Genomic DNA, 14,516 nt, shown 5'->3' with positions numbered 1-14,516 from the left:
GACAGGTTCGTCACCGACAGCGAGAGAGAGAGAGAGCTTTCCCGACATTGCCTCAAGATAACTTGTCAACGGAGATGGCAAGTAGCAATGAACTGAATACCTGATGATGATGATGGAGGGGACGGTGGCTCTTTTTCTTGTAAACTTCTTTACAAGATAAAATCTTCCTGGAGTCAACCGGAAACCGCGTATATGGATGTCTTTTCCGGAAACCGCGTCTCAGGCTAATGTTTCTATGTCCACAATAACTTGGGGCAATGAAAAAGGTTGCGGTAAATCGTCGTACAAACTTGAAGACCATTTTTTACGATTGATCCAGTTGATGTTTTATCGCCCTAGACTTCCGGGTCTTCAAAGTAGGTCAATGGAGTGTATAATATGATATTAAACCACTGGCTTCATGCTTCGTTCGATATTCGATCCGTACGATGGCTATCAAGAGAATGCTTATAAAGCATGCTTTATCCCATTCTCAATATGAATTGCTGCCGGAGTTGCTTTACAAACTAGGGATATTTTATGGGACGCTGGTTTAATGTCTTAATTTAATGTTAACGGGTGCTCAATTATCTTGATGGCTCATTATATGGTGTGGTACATTTTTTTTATCATTGTTGGTGGTGTTTAATTATAATACATCAGGTCTTACATCTAGTAGCTAATAAGTATGCAGCGGCGATAAATAATAGAGAAGAATGGACAACTGAAGTTGCCACCTCGAGAAAACGCAACACGACATGTATTTATTTTCGTTGTATTATATCGAAGTTACGTTTACCTAAGTTGAATATGTATTCTGGAATACAAATAGCTAAAAAATAAAACCAAAGTTTATACTTTAAGCAGGCGTTCTCGGCCTTTCTTACATTTTCTAAGTGGTTTTGTATGTTTTGTGTTTTTTCTGCTGAATTAGAATTGCTTGAGAATTTTCTGGAAGAACACATTGAGTAATCCTTACCCGATCAGAAAAAAAGGGCACCTTGAATCTGTTTCAAAACGAAATGGTACATTAGGCTGTATCAATTTTGACAAATTTACGAAATCGAAAAACCACATAGTCACAAATGGTAGCAAATGAGCCCAGACAAAACCCTGCAAAATTTAAAAATTCTAAAAAATCATTTAGTTACTCGTCAAGCGACTTGAAGATTAGTATGGGAAAATGATATACATAGTATGAAGAAACGGACCTTTTCAATATTAAATAGAAAAAGGTACTATAGGGAATTACTAAAAATTCTCTGATTTATTCAGGGCGTGAACCAGTGAACAATTCGTCGTGAACAAACTTTTTTTTTGAGTTATTTCAAAACTAAAAACACCTCGAATTATGGAATACGCCTAAATGTAGACAATTTCCTAAGAAAATACTGCATTCTTTAAAGTAATTTGTGAATTATGCCTAACTGAACATATTTATGAAAATTTCGGCAGCGGAATCATTTTCGGCGATGTGGTTTTTAGTAACAACCGCATTTCTCTTGTTCATATCGTTGTCAGAACTCATGTGAGACATGATTCTTCGATCGTGTCATCCTTAATCATGACAATCATTGTCTCCAAAATTTACGCATGGACGCAACTCAATTTTCGTAAAAAGCATAATGTTTATTAGTTCATGAATAGAGGGAAGAGAGTCACCATTCATGCATTGAAAATATTTCATCGTTAAATGTTGGTTCGAACTTTTTACAAGGTGGGTCAGGAGTTTAAGAACTACCCCTTAGTGAGCCTATTTTCTAGGAATTCAACCGCTAGGCAGCGCTAATGAGCATACAAACTATGCACAAACTCCACAGATATGCGCTTGTATCTCTAGATGCTGATCATTAAGAAGCACGATTTCTTCGACAAGTTTGCTCAGGTTGAAAATTGCTGTCTGTTAAACATTTCATGGACAACATGGAATCCAAGATGGTGACATAAAAAAAACAAGATGGCGACTTTCGGTTTATGAAAATCATTGAATCTCAAGCTCCTGATCATTTAGAAGCATGGCTTTTTCGACAAGTTTGTCCACGTTGAAAATTAATTTTAATAATAAATGACTTTAAAAAGAGGTCAACTTTTAAAATTTTGTACGGTATTTTGATGAAAATGGATTTTTTCACAGGCAACATTGAATCAATAGGTGGATGAGAATCAGTGTAGAAAAAGTAATTGAAAAACTGCACGCTAAATCAGATTCGTGCATGTATTGTCAAAGCAAAATGCACACAAAGAAGGAATCAACGATGATGGATTCTACTGAGGGTCGGCGTTGTTGACTGTATATTTGTAACCTGTAATTACAATTGAGCTACTTTGAGTAATTTTTGTGTAGTGTGTATTTTACACATATTTATACTAACTTTGTTTTCCGTGTGTTATTTACCCATATTTGGGTGTTTTCAACGTGGTGTGTTTTATGTCACCGTACGTTGTGTTGTTTTGATGATGAATATTAGTAACTAGCTTACCCAGCGTGGCTAGCCACGCTCGAACAGAATTTGAAAGCGGAAAGCTATGCATAATCTTTCAAAGATTGATAATGTTTATGTTTAACTGCAAAATGACAATATGAACTAATGAATTTCTCTGTTCATAACTGTGAAAGTGCTCTATAAATAATAAGCTGAGAAACACACTCCGTTCCAGCTGTAACGTTAGAATTAGAGGATAATGGTTATAATTTTGTTAACTAGACCTGACATTGACATGCATGATACTAATAATGTTCTAATTACGAATAATTACAGCTCCAATGCTGTTGTAGTGTTTCTTCAGTTGTGAAACATTTCGAAAATTCCAGAACAGTTCATGAATTAGAGAAAATAACATTCTCGAATATTCTACTGAATAGCTGTTGCAGAGTTCCATAATACATTGTTGTCTTTCAAAATCACAGTTGTAATGACGCTTGAAAATATCGACTCATAGAACAGGAATGATTTGGATAGCTGTTAGGGGGGGCCATCATAGTAACCATGAAATTACTATGGGCTTCGTAGCCGTGCGGTTAGTGTCACCAGGCATTTAGCCGCATCGTGCTAGGGAGTGTGGGTTCGATTCCCGCCTCAGGCCGGTAAACTTTTCGTGAGGAATGTTTTCCGACTGTGCCACTGGGCGTTGCATGCTAGTCCGTTGTCTAGTGTGGTGCTTCCTTCAAAGGGCATAAATGCCCACTGGAAGCATTAACGTGTCAGTGTCTTTTTTAAATTTTGTTTTTAGTCTGCTTTTAAAATACTACAGAAATTTCTCCATATTCAGGGATCTCAAGGGATTACTAAGGCATCATTTCCTAAATTTGGTTTTCGCGATTCAATCGATTCAAAAATGGATTATTAAGAGTAGTCAAAGTCATGGGTCATTGTTGACTCTTACATGATGCGTCACTTTTTTGAAGCGAGACTCCTCAGGTTGCTGAAAGCTTTTTAAAGTACGGAAATGTTTATTTTAAGAAGTTAGGAAAAGAAAATTTTAGATTTTAATCTCTTTTTTCTACAAAGTAACAGATCCTTCAGAGTGATGATTGGCAACAAATGACCTCAATGTACAAGGAAGATTAAAGAGAAGTGAAATATTTAACAGATTTGAAATGAAAGCATGAAACGAGCTCACCAATTGATCCTTCGTCCTTGACTGAGCAGCCACAATTAATTTTCAGCTTCACTTAAAAGGAACATGCATCGAAGCCAAACCTCAAATTTTCAAGAGCACTTATCTAGAGAACCAGACAGAGGTTTGAGCTGAAAACTTAAACGATTGGACACATGCTGGTGGTGACCAATCGATTAAATTTTCAGCTTAAACGGTTGTTTAGTTCTCGAGATTTGTGCTCTTGAAAATTTGAGGTTTGGTTTCGATGCATCTTCACCTTAACGCATACAGACTAACTAAGAAAGATATCACTCTGGAGACGCGGGAAAATAACACTTTTGCTTTCAATGCAAAAAAAAAATCGCACTGCTGACATGACACAAAAAACACGAGTGCTTGGGCTTTCACGAAGCTCTGCCGCGCAAAACGCGCGAAATGAAGAAAGCATTTACTCCGGCATCAAAAAAGACGAGTCGACTTGCTCGGACCATATCAAAGCATTCATAATGCTAGTGTAGCTAATGTGTTACATTAAACTGTAACTGAGAAATCACACATCACGCAGACAATCGCATCGAAAGGGGACACATGTCTTCGTTTGTAATGCACTCCACAATGGCTGATTGATCGGTGAACAAAGATCGGGCCCATACGACACAAAACACACTGTTGCCATCTTGACCCATACAATGTGAACCCTAGAAACTATTATGAAGGTGCCTGATGAGCATTTTTTTGCAATAATTCATATTAAAAATGCTGAAAAAAAATATTTCAAAATGAATTCTCCGATGATTCAAAAAAAAAAAAATGTAAGGGAATTAATGGAGAAACAACTAGAAAATTCCATTCGAAAAGCTAGGTCTCTCTTTGAAGGATTTTCTATGGATGAGTTCCTGAACAAATACCTAGTAGAATTCATGACGGTACTTTAGGAGAAATTTCTGGAGTAATACAATACATTAGAAGCTTATCAAAGAAATTCTTGTTATAAAATAAATCTGAATGAATTCGAGGAAACATCTCAGCACGAAAAATTAAAACCATTTCCGAAGAAATCACAGCAAGATCCCATCGAGAGCTTTGTCAAAAATTTCCTAGTGGAACCGGCGGTCTTTTTTTTATATATATAGGCACTCCGTGCTCGTGGCCACTACTGTGCCGGACTCAGTTGATCTGTAGCTTCTTAGCCGATACAGATCTATTTTCAACTTATCTATATTTACATCTAGTTTCACTCTCTCCTACTCTTTTACTCTCACACCGAGCAGGTAGAAGAGAGCTCTGCTATTAGAGAGGCTAGCTGCCTGCGAAGAGGGTCAGTTTGTCTAAGTCATCATCTGATACTGACGGAGGATGGATGTGCTCCCCAAAGCACGGTCCTCCATGAGGCGTCTTCTGGTGGCTGGACGGGTTTTTCGTGGAGGGGCTGGGAATCGGACCCATGACCTTCCGCTTATGAAGCAAAAGCGTAACCTCAAGGCTACAGACCCCCCTAACCGGCGGTTTTGTGTGGAGAAATTCTTAGAAACATTCCATGAATTCTTTCGATACATTCAAAAAATTCAATAGGGGCCGCTTAAAGGATTCATGGGAAATTTCTGCAGAAAATTGATGAAAAGAACTTGAAAAATTCTCGCAGAAATCTCAGAAAAAAAAAGTTGTCCTAGGAGGCATTCTTTAAGGTGAAACAGTTCGGAATCAACTTCTAAGATTGCACTAAAACTTCAAAGGCACAAATCTCGCGAAGAAAGCATCCAACAACAGTGCACTTTTTATTTTGCCTTTGTGCACTAGCAGAAAGCTTGAAATAAGAAGGCCAGAAACGTTTACCAACTATTTCTCCAGTTTAGTGCCTTTGAAAATGTGAGTAGGGGTACAAGTCGGTCATTGTGCCGGCCATCTTTGGATTCCGATATGTTTCACCGTAAAGGCAGTACGCCATCTTAGTTCTTGCTTTCGTAGTGTATTATACTTTACTGATACATTGTTCCAATACTACGCACATAAGTAAATATCTTTTACGCCACTATGCGTGGAAAGCACGCCACATGATGCTTACTATTTAGCTTTATCTAGACGCGACAAAAGTCTGTCTTATTTAAATTCATTTGACGAAACACAGCCCACATAAACCGAAATTGCGAGCAATCCACAAACGGCTTTTTATATGAGACAATTTTCTGGCACTTAGTAGCACAGCGATAAAGACCGGTCGTAAAGAGCTTTACAAGGGTCACCATTGAGAAAGGACGAAAGCACTGTGTCCCCTTACTCGGCGGACGTTTGAACACGTTGTTTACAAGGGTAGGTTAGATTCAGGTGCATGTAGCTAGTAAGTACAGTCTTTGGAAAACGTGCAAGCCGGGGTTACCCTTGAAGGAACGTGTAATCGATCCATTCAGGAGATTGTTGTCACATGTACGAAATCGAAATATCTCCCAGCAAATGCCATACCAGAACAGCGCCAAAGGGAGCACTTTCCTTTTTGTGCTTCGTCGCGCTGGACAGTGTTTCCCTTTGTTTTATCAAGTGGTCATGATTCATGACTCATAAATCCCCTAATTATCAGAAGTTGCGAAATAAAAAATAAACCACCTGTTTTCTAATTTAACATCGTTTTGAAAATTAAACTGAACCAAACTGATCATGAATCATGAGGAGCGAAAATCAAGACAACTTATTTTTGTATTTTAGCCTATGAACGGTACCACTGTGCGCTACTCTTTGTCTGTCCGGGGCGTTTGTCTGCAATGTCTTGGAACCTCATAGGACGGGATGGTGGCGTAAAAGCTTTCATACCCCTCAGGTCCTAAGTGTGAATGGGCCCTCCATCGACTTGTGCAGCACTGGTTCAATTGTTTGTTATTTATCGCAAACCATTTGCTTCGTCTTCTGTTTCGAGAACGGATGATTTCGCATGTGTTTCAGTGGATATCTAACTACATGTGACGATGGAATTTTGGCTCTCAAGCGTCATCTGGGAAGTACTTCACGGTGCAAGGTCGCTGGAGAGTGAATATGAATGTGTATATAATTTTCTGTTCACGCCAAGTTGTACGGAAAGCAATTTTCTTTTTAAGTTAAAATTTATGGTTTTCACGGTGTCGTTTTTGAGAATTATGGCCGTATGAAGCTATTGTTTTATGTATTTAACAAGTTTTATGAGACAAACGAAAGAAAATATAATTGAAATTTAAAAAAATATATATAAATAAAACGTCTAAATTAATGAAATTAGCTGGTGGTAACGTCTTCGTCTATGAATCAAATCACTTTTGGTCTTCCCCTACCGACAAAAAATTAGATCTCTGGAACTTTTTGTCGAAAAAAGGTAATACCACCGTATTTAATTGCCCATGTGTCAGAGAATATTAAACTTTCAGGAGGAAAAATACTATTTTAGAAACTTCTATGCATGTACAGTAGAGTGATGCAGGGGTGGTAAATGACTAGACAATCCGTACCATTGGTACTTCGCGTACCTACAGATATAAAATAGACCCCATTTGTGGTCCTTAGCCTCTTGTCCAGTAACTCCTATCCCTACCTCCTCGTGGTACCACCTGGGGTACGAGTAACCGTAGGGAAGATCGGGTAACCAACCTTGGTCGTATGCTGACAGGGAAGGGGGGCTCCTCTCTTCTGAGGGTGTAGCTTATCAGAGCGTCTGTTCTCCATGTTAGGGGTGGCTCAAAACAGCGTCTGTTATCCATGTTAGCTCCTAGCCGCTCCGGCTGATCATCGTCCTAGTGCCAGTGTGGGACTCTAAACAGTGCTGTGCACGATGATCCTCCGGCGAGACAGGGGGTTGGTGCAGGCCTTACAAGCCAGCCGTAAAAATCATCAGTACAGGAAACATACAATGTAAATTCGTACCGGAACAATCGGCATAGACCCAGGCATCGAAAACGGACTAACGATTGGAAGCTCGGATCATGGAACTGTAAATCTCTCAATTTCTTGGGAAGTACCCGCATTCTTTCCGAATTATTGAGGGTCCGCTTGTTTTACATCGTAGCGCTGCAGGAGGTTTGCTGGAAAGGGTCGACGGTACATACGTATAGGGATGGTTATACCATCTACCAGAGCTGCGGCAACAGACATGAGCTGGGCACAGCTTTTATCGTGATGGGCGAAATGCAGAGGCGCGTGATTGGGTGGTGGCCAATCGACAACAGAATGTGCAAGTTGAGGATCAAATGCCGTTTCTTCAATATCAGCATAATCAACGTGCACAGCCCTCACCTAGCAAGTGACGATGACGATAAGGACGCTTTCTACGCGCAGCTGGAACGTGAATACGACGGCTGGCCAAGTCATGATGTCAAAATTGTTATCGGAGATCTCAACGCTCAGGTTGGCCAGGAGGAGGAATTTAGACCGATTATAGGGAAGTTCAGCGCTCACCAGCATACGAACGAAAACGGCCTTAGACTGATTGATTTCGCCGCCTCCAAAAACATGGCCATACGTAGAACCTACTTCCAGCACAGCCTCCCGTATCGGTACACCAGGAGATCACCCCAACAGACTGAATCGCAAATCGACCACGTTTTGAATGATGGAAGACACTTCTCGGTCATTATCGACATCAGAACTTACCGCGGCCCAAACATCGATTCGGGCCACTACCTTCTGACGGTTAAAGTGCGCCAACGACTCTCCATTGAGAACAAAATTCGATACCGACGCCCGCCACGGTACAATCTGGAACGACTCAAGCTACCCGAAGTCGCAACTGATTACGCTCAAATCCTTGAAGCAGCGTTGCCGGAAGAGGGAGAGCTCACCGAAGCTCCCCTTGAGGACTGCTGGAGTGGTCTCAAAGCAGCCATTAACAACGCAGCGGAAGGTGCCATTGGGTTCGTGGAAGGAATTCGACGGAACGGTTGGTTCGACGAGGAGTGTCAGACGGTTTTGGACGAGAAGAATGCAGCGCGGACAAATATGCTGCAGCAAGGCATCCGTCAAAACGTGGAACGATACAAATAGAAGCGAAGACAGCAAACCCATCTATTCCGGGATAAAAAGCGCCGCCTGGAAGAGTTGGAGTGCGAAGAGATGGAGCAGCTGTATCGTTCTCAAGACACGCGTAAGTTCTACAAGAAACTCAATGCATCCCGCAAAGGCTTTGTGCCACGAGCCGAAATGTGCCGGGCAGTGTTGCGAAAAACTCAATTTCTCACAACTCACGCTTGAGATTTATCATGCGTGAGTTGTCAATCATGCAACTCAACAGTCAAAAAAACATGGTTGAGTTGGCTCACCTTTTTGACTCATCGTCTCGTATTTCCACAGTTTACTCACACATGGCAATAATTTCTTGTTAGTCTGGTAAAATTATAGTAATCCTTTCTAACGTAAACAACAACATTCGGGTTTCACACGTTTTTGCCGGGTTTTACGACTGAATCATTTATTACGGTTTGAGTTGATTGAGTTGATTTTGCATCAAAATCTCAAGCGTGAGATTTGCGAAGCAGATCTCTTTATGAGTTTGCTCTCACGGGAGAGCGTATTGATTGATATTTTGAGTGTGAGTCTATCAACACTGGTGCCGGGATAAGGATGGAGGTATCTTGACGGATGAACGTGAGGTGATTGAAAGGTGGAAGCAGCACTACGATGAACACCTAAACGGCGCAGAGGAGGAAGATCAAGACAGCAGGAGGAATGGCTTCATCAGTACGGCGGATCAAGGAGATGTGCCAACTCTCACAATAGGTGAACTTAAGGATGCCATAAAACAGCTCAAGATCAACGAAGCAGCTGGAAAGGATGGTATTGGACCGGAACTTAAAATGGGCCCGGACAGGTTGGCCACTTGTCTGCACCAATTAATAGCCAGGATCTGGGATACAGAACAGCTACCGGCGGAGTGGAAGGAGGGAATAACATACCCAAAATACAAAAAGGGTTAGAATGTAATGGATGGTGTACACTGTACAGTGCTGTGTGAAGATTCTTCTTCTTCTTCTTGGCATTACGTCCTCACTAAGACAGAGCCTGCTTCTCAGCATAGTGTTCTTATGAGCACTCCCACAGTTATTAACTGAGAGCTCTCTTTGCCAAAGTTCCCATTTTGCATTCGTATATCGTGTGGCAGGTACGATGGTACTCTATGTCCAGGGAAGTCAAGGGAATTTCCATTACGAAAAGATCCTGGACCGACCGGGAATTGAACCCATACACCTTCAGCATGGCTTTGCTTTGTAGCCGCGGACTCTAACCACTCGACTAAGGAAGGCCCCGGCTGTGTGAAGATATCGGGTGCATTATCGGACCCGTTTGAAACACGCAAAGGACTTCGACAAGGCGATGGTCTTTCCTGCCTCCTGTTCAATATTGCGCTAGAAGGTGTTATGGAACGGACGGGTTTCAACATGCGGGTCACGATCTTCAATAAATCCAGCCAATTCATCTGCTCTGCTGACGACGTGGACATTGTCGGAAGAACGTTCCAGGTGGTTTCTGAACAGTATACCTGGCTGAAATGTGAAGCAGATCGGGTTGGATTGAAGGTAAATACGTCGAAGACGAAATATCTGCTGGCTGGAGGAACCGAGTGCGATAGAGCTCGTATTGGCAGACGCGTGATGATCGACGGGAATGAGTTCGAGGTGGTGGACGAATTTGTCTACCTTGGATCATTGATAACGTCGGATAACAACTGCAGCAGATTAATTCGAAGACGTATCATTGCCGGAAGTCGTGCTTACTATGGACTCCACAAAACCTTGCGATCTAGTAAATTTCACTTCCGTACTAAGTGTACCATGTACAAGACGCTGATAAGACCGGTAGTCCTCTACGGGCATGAGACGTGGACAATGCTCGAAGAGGACCTGCAAGCGCTAGGAGTTTTTGAACGAAGTGTGCTTAGGACGCACTTTGGCGGAGTATGTGAGAACGGCGTATGGAGGAGAAAAATAAACCACGAGCTTGCGCAACTGTACGGTGAACCCAGTATCCAGAAAATCGTCAAAGCTGGAAGGGTACGATGGGCGGGACACGTTGTGAGAATGCCGAACAACAATCCCGCATAAATGGTGTTCACCTCAAATCCGGCCGGTACAAAACGAAGGGGAGCGCAACGAGCTAGGTGGTTTGACCAAGTGGAGCAGGATCTTGGAAGTGTGGGACGATCGAGAAACTGGAGGTTAGCAGCCATGGACTGAGTTAGTTGGTGTAATATTGTGGCGCAGGCAGACATCATGTATACGCGCCTCACATCAAGAGCTTGAGATCAGCTTGCCATGAGCGCACAAAAATAACCGCGCGTTTGAGCACGTGCTATGGTGAGACACATTTTTCTAGATCTCATGTAGCAATCTACTAGCTCAAACGATCACATCTGCACTGGCTTATGCGCCGTCTCATGAGAAAATCTCAATGTGACAGTGCATTTGAGCCTCGCAGGAGAAGGTTTAAGAAGCAAGGAAAAGGGATTAAACTATGGATCAAACTGCCCGTAGACAGTTTCAAAGGACTGACGTGATTCAACGCGGTTAAGATTCTAGAATCTGAATTGAAAAATTTGGGCTGGCCACCGAAGAAGCATAGGCATAGACCGAATTCGTATGCTTGTAATAGGCAAACATAACTGCATGAAAGTACTCCTAGTAAGCGCATGTGACGAGCCTCACGAGATGCCTCATGAGACTCGCTCACTAGGATATATTTTGTACGTATCTGCATCTCGTGTCTCACATAATCTGTGAGCTGCGATCACGGTGTACTATATTTAAGAAGGTGATATATTCCGAAAACTGACAGCTACTTGACGACGTCATTCCTATCCACCTCGAACAAATTTTCAAAAAAAATTGATCTAGTGGTCCGGATGGTATATGGTACGATAGGAGTGACGTCACATGTTTTCAACCAAACTTGATGTTTACATCAGTGAAGAGCCTGCCTTGTTAATTTTTTATGCCGTGGCTGCGATATGGAAAATTGCATGGCACACTAGCTCATTCAGGTATACCGTTTTGATTCGAATCCCGGACAGCTTCAAATTCCGGACACTCTACTTTGTATGGGAAAGATTTCACTCGAAATGTTTCAAAATGCGCCGTTTAAAAGGTCCCAATTTGAAAGATGATTTTTATAGACATTTTACATAGCAATCCATGAAAATTTACAATGTTCAACTAGTTTTGACGTCTTTCTAACGGCTTTGCGCGTTTCATTAATGATTCGACTTTTCTGATTGTGTTTTTCAAGAGCTGTCCGGAATTCGAATCAAAGTGTCCGGAATTTGAAGCGAAAGTGTGGTTGTGTCCGGAATAAAAATCATGAAGAGGCTGAACATTGTTATTGATTAAAGTGAATTAAAGCTGTGGAAGCTGAATCTTTACCCAACATTTGAAATTTAAGTGTTTGCAAGGCCTGATTACGCTAAAGTTTTGTACAGACTGATTCAATGTATATGTGTAGTGATTAGTTGTACTTCACTGAAGCCTTAAGTGTCCGTAATATGAATCAAAACGGTACATGAGAAATACGACACTCTGGGCGCAGGTCATGTCTTGAAGGACGTAGCGCCAGCAAAAGTAAAGTAAAGTAAGATGATATCCATTTGACCTCCAACCTCCATAACCCGAATATAACCCGACTGTTTCCAGACCCGAACCCGAACCATACCTAATAGTTTTGTAGCCTACCCGAACCTGAGCCCGAAAAATTTAAAATTTTCAAACCCGAGACCCGAAAACCTCTACACCACAGCTAAAAATATGTTGTAAATTTCAGTTTATTTTCATGCACATATTTGGAGCATCAAAATAAACTGAAATGTCAACGACAAATCGCTTATTTTTCAATCGAATACCGTTAAGTTTACACGATCATGTAACATTCAAGCATCTTTCATTGAAAATTGAACGTGATGCTGTAACATTAGATGAATTTGGTTTACTTTTACTATCATCTTCTGTTTACGCTACATTGAAATTTAAATATTTTGATCTATGATAGATCGCAAATTGTTTGACCCTGAGTGAGTTTTAATTGTAATGATAATGCTCTCGATTGTCATTAATTGCCTCTATATATCTGAATACCTATAATCCAAATAGTCCACAAGTTCAAGAAGACTCAGCAAACATCATCACGACGGATATAGGGTAGAAGCACCGGTTTTGGCCATACGCCAGTCGTAGCCATAGTGGATTATACACCGTTTTACATAGCCAATCAGCATTAAACATTTTGTATGGAAATTGATTTTCACTGTCATTTTTCCGAACAGCACTGTACCTTTCATTCAGTGTTGAAATGAAAATGGTCTATCAAGCATAGGTGAGACTTATTCAAAACGTAAGTAATTTTTTGAAAAATATCCACATGGGAATAATCGTTCAGATTCTTCAATCGGTCTGAACAAAGCAAAGTTCTACATCTAAGATAGGTGAGTAGAATGATTGGCCGTTCCAATCTTTCTATTATAATATCTTTGTGCTAAAACTAGTTTACCATTCTTTTTATGTTGCTTACTTTGGCTTTTCATCAAACTTGCCTATCACTCTGTGAATCAACAACATTCATAGTACAACCACAGACAATCAACTTTCTACTAATGTCAACTTGAAGTTGTATGACAAAAATAACAATAAGTTTTATTTGCTTCAACCCAACTAAACGTGGACTGTGGGAAGTTTCCTGCAGCCTTCATCCCCCCTGTACGGCAACATGTCATCGTGATTGTTTATCTCTGAGTGACACTTTTATCGAATTTAACTCGCCGAGCATCGCCACCCACCCATTTGATATGATATTGCAGTAGTGTTCCGAAATTTGATTGGAAAAGTTAGGCAGCCGCAAGCGTGGTTGGGGTGGCAATCTCAACCATGCAGCTGGACCATACACCTTCATGAACATTGACAAATGAATGGGAGTTTTCAGTTTGGAAACTTTGATCTGCTTACCCTCTAGTGTTTCAGTGGAATTATTTACAGTGCTTGTCTCTAGAAAAGTTATAGTCTCAGTCGCTGTTTCTCGTACTTCTACGATCACCTTTTCCGGTCCATGCTGCCAACCGGTGTCCCACTCTGTGAATGGATTTGACAAGTGGAGAGATAAACATTAGATCATTTAGTAAATTGAACTATGTTCTAATATTACCTGAAATTTCTGTTGTCTGTTGCTGCTCATTCTGACTATCGTCGTAATCCAGTTTGATCTAGAAAATAAAGAAAGTGAAAAAATTGTATGAATTGTGTTTTCAAACATTCCAAATATAGCTTTAAAAAACTGAATGACGAAAACAGTGATAGGAAGAAAGGAGGGACTATAGATTAATGCTTTAAAATGTGGATGATCACAGACGTTTATATTTGAAATTTATTTGCATATATTTGCATTTGTTCATTAATATATAAACACATAAGAAATCGTTGAAAAGGAAAAAAAACTTGAAGGATTTGAATAAATTGAAAATGTGTTATTTAAGAAATATTAACTTATTTCAGAACCATATATTTTTCAAAAGAACATCATTTGAACCATTTTCCTTGCTCATATTGATAGCAGAACTTATGTGAGACATGAATCTTCGGTAGTGTCATTCTTAATCATTGAAGTCGTTGTTTCTAAATGTTGGAAAATCAACGCATGAAGTGAACGCAATTTTCGCAATTTTTTTTTTTTTCAGCTCATGAATAAGTAGGAGAAACACCATTCTTCTTCTTCTTGACATAACGTTCTTATGAGCACTTCCACAGTTATTGCGCAGCTTTCTTTGCCCAAGTTGCCATCCTGGACTGACTGGAAATCGAACCCAATCACCTTCAGCATGGCTTTGCTTTGTAATCGCGGACTCTAACCACTCGGCTAAGGAAAGAAATGTTCCATCAATAAATTATGATACGTTTTTTTACGATATGAGTCATTTCGATTAATGTTACCCCGCTGATCAATGATACCCCGTATTA

The 14,516-nt window shown here is 40.6% G+C and overlaps 1 protein-coding gene across 1 annotated transcript in view; it reads right to left on the bottom strand.

Moving 5' to 3' along the window:
- LOC5571499 overlaps nt 1-13,764 on the bottom strand; it is a 50,612-nt gene extending 36,848 nt beyond the window's left edge. Inside the window, exons 1-2 of the mRNA XM_001659699.2 lie at nt 13,708-13,764; nt 13,512-13,634 (exon numbers count right to left, since the gene is read on the bottom strand). The gene's annotated coding sequence lies outside the window, so the exon portion shown is untranslated. The remainder of the gene's footprint in view (nt 1-13,511; nt 13,635-13,707) is intronic.
- Between the last annotated feature and the right edge of the window lie 752 nt (nt 13,765-14,516).

Source organism: Aedes aegypti, chromosome 1 (assembly GCF_002204515.2).
Source record: "Aedes aegypti strain LVP_AGWG chromosome 1, AaegL5.0 Primary Assembly, whole genome shotgun sequence".
Taxonomy (NCBI): domain Eukaryota; kingdom Metazoa; phylum Arthropoda; class Insecta; order Diptera; family Culicidae; genus Aedes; species Aedes aegypti.
Note: the sequence above shows the minus strand (reverse complement) of the source record. Positions and strands in the feature narration are given on the sequence as shown.